Source organism: Mustela erminea, chromosome 9 (assembly GCF_009829155.1).
Source record: "Mustela erminea isolate mMusErm1 chromosome 9, mMusErm1.Pri, whole genome shotgun sequence".
Taxonomy (NCBI): domain Eukaryota; kingdom Metazoa; phylum Chordata; class Mammalia; order Carnivora; family Mustelidae; genus Mustela; species Mustela erminea.
The window spans coordinates 92,920,620-92,930,058 of record NC_045622.1 but is presented as its reverse complement, the minus strand read 5'-3'; the positions used below and the strand labels follow the sequence as shown (position 1 = coordinate 92,930,058).

Below are 9,439 nucleotides of genomic sequence, written 5' to 3'. Positions count from 1 at the left end.
CTTGACATCCAAACTCCTTCCATTATGTGTTGATGCACACTGAGGCAGCTTTACTATATTTCTTTTCTTTTCTTTCTTTCTTTTTTTTTTTTTAATATTTTATTTATTTATTTGACAGAGATTACAAGTAGGCAGAGAGGCAGGCAGAGAGAGAGAGGACAGAAAGCAGGCTTCCTGCTGAGCAGAGAGCCCGATGTGGGGCTTGATCCCAGGACTCTGGGATCATGACCTGAGTGGAAGGCAGAGGCTTTAACCCACTGAGCCACCCAGGTGCCCCTTCACTGTATTTCTTAAGTGAAGCACTACCATGGGGCTCTTGATCCTACCCAAGGATCCTTTGGATTTTTAAGCCTGCCTTGAACCTAGGCAGAATTTCCTTGAAGCTGATGTATTTGGGTGTTTGTATGCATCTGAGTGTCTTAGTGTCTGTGTTCACAGATTTCCATGACTCTGGCTTCACCTCTTTAAGTCCTTCCAATGGGAACACAAGGGGTCCTTTGTTCTGCATGGGCCTTTTGAGGGAAATACAGACTTTATGTTTAAGGAAAAGAACAGTCCAACAAATTTAGATTTGGTACTTTCTTAGTTATTTGAATTCAGAGGCTTAATTCTGTGTAGATTTTAGAGAAACACCTCTCAGGGTCCAAGAGACTTATGGGTATACCTATGGCAATTATTCCTGTAAGTCAGTGATTCTCAAACTTACTGTGGCACAGAACCACACAAAGATCTTCTTAAATCACAGATAGCAGATGACTGGGCTGCACCTCGAGAGTTTTTGATCTGGCAGGTCTGCAGCAAATCTGCATTTCTATTGAGTTCCCAGGTGACACTGATGCTGCTTGACTGGTGATCACACTTTCAGAACCATCGCTTAGACCAAGAATTCTTCAAGAATGATGACACTGGGCAAGGAAAGCTCAGCAGACGGAGTGTTTTCAGAATGAGTTCAGCTGTCTAGAAAGTGCCAGCAAAACCAGAAATACTTCCTTGTAGATGGGTTTATGTACCAGCACAAATCATAGGATGATGATACACTCTCTGTGACTACTGACACCGTCGCTGAAAAGAGAAAAGTTATTTATCAGTTTTAGGAAATTCCCATCCTGTTTTCAAAGGATAGATTTTCTTTAGACGGATGAGAAGATCATGAACGTTAACCTTCTGGGCTCAAATTGTGGTCTACCATTTATTTGCTACAAAACCTTGAACAAAGTTAGCTGATTTATCCAAGCTTGACTATAAAATGAAGATATTAATACCTAATCTTGAAAGGCTGTTGTGAGGGCTTAAGATAGTACTTGACTGAAAGTACGAACTGAATAGAAAGCAGATGTTTATGTTACTGTTTAAGGAAGTGGTTGCTTTCCTGTTTTTTTATTTTAGAGTGCTAAATTAGAGAATGTAAGTACATAAATGTCTCTAAACTCCCGATCTGTTCCCATTAGTTAACCATAGCAACTAAAATTCATATGATTCAGTTTAAATCTTCATTGGTTTAATGTTAAGTAGGATTAGTGGTTCTGTACTTCTTCTGTTCATATTGTAGGCAAACACGTCTGAGAAAGTAGAAAAGTGTTTTTGATTATTCGAAGATATGAAAAGCACTTATTGACCAACTGAAATTTTTCAGGGCTGCAACAATAAAACAAAACAAAAAATTTACTGAGAATTAGAAAATTTAATGAAAACCATTATAAGATTATATACAAATATTTCTTAAACTTTATAGACAATTTATGGAATTTTCAAGAGCAGCTTCGCCTGCCTAGTAGATCATAGATTTGTTGTTTAATATGGTAACTTCAGTGCCTAATGCCTATGAAGGAGGCAACTCTAGTCAACTTTACTGGCTTCCCAGTTTGCCATTTCAAACTGATTTTCCTGAACTGCCTGGAAAATGTATATAGATAACTTTCTTGATTGGGTAAGTGCACACATGATTCAAATGGTCAGTTCTGTCTCTGATTTCTAAGACTTTATTATTCTTGCTGTAGTGTCAGGGTCAGTGTCAAGGAATGGCATTGAACTTAGTTTTGTATTCCTCCTAATTAGTAGCCCCTTGTGGATGATTATAACTTCATTGGTTAATTGATTTTATTTGACAGCCAGACAACATGACTCTACTCTCAAGGAGATTATCTGTGGACTGAGTAGGTTCAGCAGTAGTCATGGCATCAGAGTTGGAAAAGAATATTATCACTCTAACTTCTGTACAGAGCTCAAGACATCACTTTACCTCTTCCATTCATAGATAAGCAAGTTGCAAGTAAAGAAGGAATAAAAAGGAATTCTCAGGGACACATGATTGAACACGAAGTTTAGGAGAAGAGCTGTAGGTGGGATGCAATAGGATTTTATCTGAAACATGAAAGTGGCTCTTTATTTTCCTGATTTGCTGTAGTTGGGTAGTTCAGCATTTTCTTCAGTAGGACAGGATAGAGATTGAGTCTTTTAGGTGCATCTGTTTGAGGTCTACCTGACTTTCTTATTTAGATTTGTTGTGTATACTCCTTTCACTGTCTGAGTGTTGAGATTTTAGAAGACCAAACCAGTGGGTCATTATAGAGGAGGGGAGACAAGGAGAAGGCAACACATGATACAACATAAGATAAGTAGAACATCAGCTGGTGATTTGGGTCCAAGTTTCATCTAATAATAATAGGCATCCATTTGGGCATATAGCACTTGGCTTCTATGGTTGCTGGTAAAATGACAGGGATTCCATAGCCCAACAATATCTGCTATTTTCTTTGTCTTATATGAAGTAGGGCTCATCAATAAAAATATCACCTCACTGTTACCTGGTGCATTTGCCAACTTTAAAAAGTGTTTTAAAATACATTTAGATGAGCTCTTCCTCTCAGCGGCCTGGGGTGACCTCTGAAAATGGTTCGCTATTCGCTTGACCTGGAAAACCCTATGAAATCATGCAAGTCAAGAGGTTCAAATCTCCGTGTTCACTTTAAGAACACACGTGAAACTGCCCAGGCCATCAAGGGTATGCATATCTGAAAAGCCACCAAGTATCTGAAAGACGTCACTTTGCAGAAGCAGTGTGTGCCATTCCGTCGCTACAGTGGTGGAGTTGGTAGGTGTGCCCAGGCCAAACAGTGGGACTGGACACAAGGTCGGTGGCCCAAGAAGAGTGCTGAATTTTTACTGCACATGCTTAAAAACGCAGAGAGTAATGCTGAACTTAAGGGTTTAGATGTCGATTCTCTGGTCATTGAGCACATTCAGGTGAACAAAGCCCCCAAGATGCGGCGTAGGACTTACAGGGCTCATGGTTGCATTAACCCATACATGAGCTCTCCCTGCCACATTGAGATGATCCTTAATGAAAAAGAGCAGATTGTTCCTAAACCAGAAGAGGAGGTTGCACAGAAGAAAAAGATATCCCAGAAGAAACTGAAGAAACAAAAACTTATAGCCCGGGAGTAAATTTGCACAGAATAAATGCAAAAAAAAAAAATAATAAAATAAAAACATTTAGATGACTCATAAAATATACTGATGTATATATAATGTGTACCTGCATGGTAAAATTTTGGAAGGCTAAATGAGCAATTGTTGATATTTGTTGCCACTCAGTCACTCTGGGTTCTGGTTATGCCAGGACTCTTGGGCAAAAGAAAGGCTTATTGTTCATGTACTGTGTGTGTTTGTGTGTGTCTGTATACTATGTGATTCTTGTATTCATTTTCAATAAATATTATACACTGAAATGGCCCTATTATTATTTCTTGGTTGTAGGGGTAGAATTGATTTCTTTCTTTCTCTGTTTGTACTTTTTATTTTCTATTTTGCAGAGATCATCTGTTACTTTTAAAACCAAGCAAAAATAATTGGAAGAGAGCTTTCATTTAATCCCTAAAACAGCTCTATAATATGAATGATATTAATCTCTCAGTGTTTAAGTTTCTAATAGGATTAAATGATGTGTCTAGGATCTTATCTGGCTAAACACTAAGACTGTAATCTGATTTTCGGACTCATTCTAGCACAATGAATAATGCCTAATTGTGATAAGGAGAGCAAAGACTTACATTTTCCTAATATCCACTTCCTACTTCCTGTAGGGACTCCATCAGTCACACCACCATTCCATGATATTTTCTTCTAATGCCTCATCAAGATGAATTCATCTGGACTTTGTGGATGGATCTGAGTCAAAGACTGGGGAGAGAGTGCCTAAAATAAGGGGGAGCCTGTACTATAGGGACTTCCAAAGGACTGACCTTCTCCCTGTCTTGTTCAAGGGGTTATATTCTTTATCTTTTTCTGTTTCTTTGGGCGCGCTCACAGAGACCAGGAGAGCTTATTAGAATTCAGTCCTCACTGTCTGCAGAAAGGCAATTTACATGTGGCACCAGCTCAGACATGCTTCTTCTCATTCATTTGAAGGGCAGTGAAGGAGAGCAGCACAGTTTAATATTCGCCTCTGGCCTCACTGGCACTCATTACGGTGGCTTTATGGTCTCATTTTGACCTGGCTACTTTCCAGAAGTATTTACCAGAGTTCTTATAGAGAGACCACTGTGAGGCTGAGGTGATGGTGAGCCCACGGCCCAGAGCTGAATTTCTGCTGGTCAAAGGATGTACCTGAGCAGCCAGGAATAGCCAGCACCTAGGATAAATGCCACCACCCCTGCCCCCTCACCCTCCAAACCCCCCACAACCCCCATTATACCCCGCCTGTGGCAGTCACTTCTGATTGATTTCTTGGCTGAGATTGTGAATCTACTGCCCTTGTCACATTGCTCTAGGAAGTCACAACCAATTGACCAAACTTCTTGTTGAAAAGAAAATAAAGTGGGCATGAAAGATAAAGTGGGGATAAAGTGGGCATGGAAGAGGAAGGTGCCTAGCTGAGATGTTCCATGCATACATGCTTCAAGATCACCACTGCCAGATTTATTGCATTTCATGGTTTCAAATTTACAACAATCCTAGTTGCTTTTCTTTGATTGTGCTCCAGTTTGTCTTGATCTCTTTAGCTTGTCCTAGGAGGAGCTGAACCCAGCACATGATTCTGAGAACATTCTGATTAGCATAGAGGAGGAAGAGCAGGATGCTTATCTTCCTCCACTTCAGAAGGTTCTGTATCTCTTGATGCTGCTACATTTATCATCTTGTAGAACATGTGTTACTGTTGATTTGTGTCCACCCCATCCTGTGGAAGAGTGTTTAGAATTTAAAAAACATTTTTTTTGAACTCACATGTAGGCTTATACATTGATTCCTTTTCAATTTTATTGTAAGATTGGATCCATTGTTCAATGTCCTGTGGTCACTGGGTGGAGAATTCTATTATGAAACACATGTGTTTTCCTCAAAGCTTTTCTTGCCTACAGGTTTGATGAGCAATGTCCTCTGTCTTCATTTATGAACAATCCGTGTTATTTACTGTCTCCACATCTTTACACAAGAAGAGAGCACAATAGGTCATTCTCTGATGTTTTCCATATATTCTTCAGTTCTCAGCTATTACATTTTTCCTGGGAGATAAAACTTTCTTAATCCCCGGTTCTCTTATTCTTCCCTTGATAGATCGAGTGGCTTATCTGGGAATTGAAGGATTGAACATTAAACTCTATCTAAAGTCTCAAGATGCTACCTTGTCATTTGCAAATATCTTGGGTACATACCTGTATCATTCTCTCTGTTTTAGTTCAAGGTGTTATTTTGGCTTGTCAGAACTTTTCATTTCAAATTACTACAAAAAGCATAGAACTACTCTGATCTTAAAAAGCAAACCAAAACAAACATCCCCCTCCCGGTCCCTAAATACTAGTATTCTTTAGCTTAAGTCCAAAGCAGATTTAATAATAACTGAGATGAGGGAGTTGTTTATGGAAATGATTTGCCACTTATTGCAAATTGAACTCCAATTATTTTCCCCACCCTTTTTCCTTCTTGCCTTCATTGACTTTGGTGACTGTTAAATAATTATGTATCTATATATCCATATCTGTATCTATGTAATCAGCTTAGCTACTAAATCAAGAGAGAGGAGATCAGTACTTTCCTTCCCAGGGGATGTATCAACCATCATTAAAGATGCAGACAGTAAAACAGCAATTTGAGCCTCAGAGAGCATGTTGGAAAAGAATAATTTACAGTTGTGTTTTTGCTGCTGGCATTACACTAAATCACACCAACTCCCTTCATTTGTTAGGCATGCTTTCAGTCTGGGATCAGAACAAGTCTGTTAGGATTGATTCTACCCACCCACCCCACCCCGCCTTTTTTTTTTTTTTTTTTTTTTTTTGCAAATAACACTTTCTTTTTCAGAAATCTCAGCCAAGAAAAAGAGACACTTGCCTGCATCCATAGAAATACCGTATCTGTACTTGTACCTCAGACAGAGGAAGGCAGGGAAGGTCTGATGTGAGAGCATGAGTTATGGCAGTTGGGGGGAGAACAAAAGTCTTTTTTCCCTTTTTGTTTCACAAAGTATCAGTCAATATCCCACTTACAGCTGCACCAAAGGGCACAGGAGCAGAGAATCCAATACAAAGGCATTGAAACCTTTTAAATTTGTAACAGTGCAAAGGCAGAACTGTTCTTGACATTGAATTTCTTGCATCAGGACAGTCCTTTCAAATCACCTGGGCAAGAGAACTTTTGAGATAAAGGGGTTTGTGTTAATTTAGCATCACTCTTCTTCATCCTAGAATTTTAAGTCATTTAAAAAATTAGTATCTCAGGATTTGGTTGAAATTATCATTGTTACTTTGAAAGTTCTGTGACTCACGAAGATGCAAAGGACTTGGAAATCAATTAGACTAATATTATGTTTAAAAATAAGGAATGGGAGGTTTAGACAGAAGAGTACCTCAACAGTTAGTAACTTTGCTGGGTCTAGTGAATCTCTATCCAGATTGAGCCTCAGGGTAATTCCTTTTCAGTCTGACCATGTTTGTGTGGGTCATCAGCTGGATGGCACTGCCCTCATGGGTAGTCCACAGTTAGAGGGGTAAGAGCTCTGGAGGGCTGGGTGAGCTGTCCTAAGCAGGAAATGGTAGCATTCACAGTTCAGACCTTCTTGATTCATGGGTCTAGTTGGAATTGAACACTTTTTAGACAAAAACCTTCATGGCTGAAGAAAGCTAGGAAAGGAAAAAGAAAAAAAAAACAATAATAAAAAAACAGGCTTATAAAGAAGAGCAACACATAGAAACAATGAGTGAGCATTTTGCTTTGGTGACATCAAGGTCACTTTTAAGTGTGCAAAGTTCATTTATTGTGAAAAATTGGATATTTTTCTTTTGACATTTTGCTAGTCCCATCTCTTCCTTTTTGGTGATGCGGATTGATTGTTAGCTTGTGATCCAGTGCAAGCATGAGTAAATGAGATCACTTGCCAGCCATAAGATTAACAGATGATTCTTTTCAAAAGAAGAAAGTGAATTTTCAATGATCAGTTCTCTTTAATTCATTTCTCTCTCTTCCTAACACTGTTCCTCCTTGCCAGATATATATGTGTATGTGTGTGTGTGTGTGTGTATATATATACACACATAAATATGTATATACACACACGCACGCACACACACATATGAAATATGTAATATGTAAAACATATATAATATGTAAAATGTAATGCTGGTTTCCCTAATATATTAAGATTTTGTTCTTCTTTGACCTAGTTTGGGGCTCAAGTCTGAGACCTTTGCATCAGCAGCACTATCTACAAACCAACCAAGCCATCCTACTTGTTTTTCTTTTCCTGTTTTCCATTTTGAGTGACCATGCCTGGTGTCTGGTTGCCAGTTGGGAAGAATGGCTGGCATATCAGGGCGGACAGAACAAACCAAAAGAGATTCCCAGCCACCCACTCTGAGTCAGATGTGGCTTCCAAGATAAAAGTTGAGGCAGTTAAGAGCAGACTCACCGCTTTGTTGTTGACTGCTCCCTTCATGGACAGAGCGCACTGCGGATCAGTGAACTTCTTCCTGTTACCACAGTCTTCACATCCTTCCCCTGCTCCCCTGTAGACTTGAGTGCTATGAAGCAAAGTTTTCCTAACAACAGGGAACTGCCTTACTCCTCTGAAGCTAGAATCCAAAGGAAGGAGAGGCTCAAACTGAGTCCCGCAGAACCCCTCACAGTGGCAGCTGCCCCTCTGTGCTATCCTTTTTTGGTATTCAAAGGGAGAGCGCCCCTCTGTTGAAGTTAAGTACAGGGAGTTGCTGAGGAGTGAGTTTCTGCCACACTCCCCTTTTAGGGTTCTATGGATTCCAGGGCAGAGTGCCAGGGCTATCTAAAGACACAGTCACATCCGCTGCCTGCATTTGGAAAATCATGCTGCCTTCTTTTGGACTCTTCCATCATCCATCCACACTTCCATGACTGTAGTTAATGATCATCTTATTGACAGGAAGAGCAAATAACTTACCCTGCTGGAGTTGTTTTGGGAGCTCCAGGATTGCCAAGACACCCTAAAAATACAGTTTCCTTCTCAAAGGTCAGGAATTTTTTTTTTTTTTTTGTATGTGAAATTACTTTGTAAATTCTCCCCGGGCAATTTTCATGAAAAAAAAGAGTCATTTTGTAGGAAAATGAGTGAAGTTCTTGTGCAAAGTTATCTTTTAAATGTCAAGGTTTAAAAAATATCAGGATAAGTTGTTTGAGGGAAGGAGAAACTTATGCAATTGACAAAGACTGCAGAATGTTGAAATGGCTTCATTGCAAGTTAGAATTTTGTTTTTGTAAGCCTTGCTGTTGAGAGTCTGGTTTTGGAAATAAGGACTGCTGTCACTGACAGACACATTGGAACATATGATGTTTACTGAAATTCATTCTATCTACGCCCTTAGGATCACAGACAGCAGTTCTTTTCGATCGTACTTAGAAATAAATCAACTATTTAGTCCCTACTTATTCTTTGTCTCTGCATGGGCATGGACACACACACACACAAGCACACACACCCTGTGCATTCCAAACACACATTTCAAGGAGAATATGACCTTGAAATGAATAAAAAGAAAAATTGACAAATTGCAAATGTGATGTTGAATCTAGAAGAAAACAAGACTAGACAATAAATAGTATTCCCTAGAGTATATTATCAGTTCATTCTCTTCTGTGGTTATTCATTTCACAACTAAAACAACAAAAACGAAACCATAATGTCATGTCAGCATCGAAAAAACAAATCTAATGAAACATTTTTTTATGGTGAAGAGCTATGATCCATAGTGGCACTTGCTGCCCATATTTAGCAAAATTATATTATTCAATATATATTATACCCCAAAGGAGCAGATATGTGATAAAATGAATCCTTTATCTAGTTCTTCCTTTCTTTGAAGTTGCTGTGATTTTTAAGAAAAGATTTTATGTATTTATTTGACAGAGCGAGAGAGAGCCTGAGCAGGGGGGAGGAGCAAGGGGAAAGGGAGAGGCAGACTCCCCTCTGAGCAGGCAG

The 9,439-nt window shown here is 39.2% G+C and overlaps 1 long non-coding RNA gene and 1 pseudogene across 1 annotated transcript; one reads left to right on the top strand and one right to left on the bottom strand.

Annotated features, from left to right (window-relative positions):
• Positions 1-2,860: 2,860 nt before the first annotated feature.
• LOC116599523 lies at positions 2,861-3,490 on the top strand (annotated as a pseudogene).
• Positions 3,491-5,250: 1,760 nt separating this feature from the next.
• Positions 5,251-8,400, bottom strand: LOC116599525. Its single transcript, XR_004289400.1, has 3 exons — positions 7,901-8,400; positions 6,842-7,115; positions 5,251-5,567 (listed from the first exon to the last, which is right to left on the bottom strand). It is a non-coding gene; the product is annotated as an uncharacterized LOC116599525 (long non-coding RNA).
• Between the last annotated feature and the right edge of the window lie 1,039 nt (positions 8,401-9,439).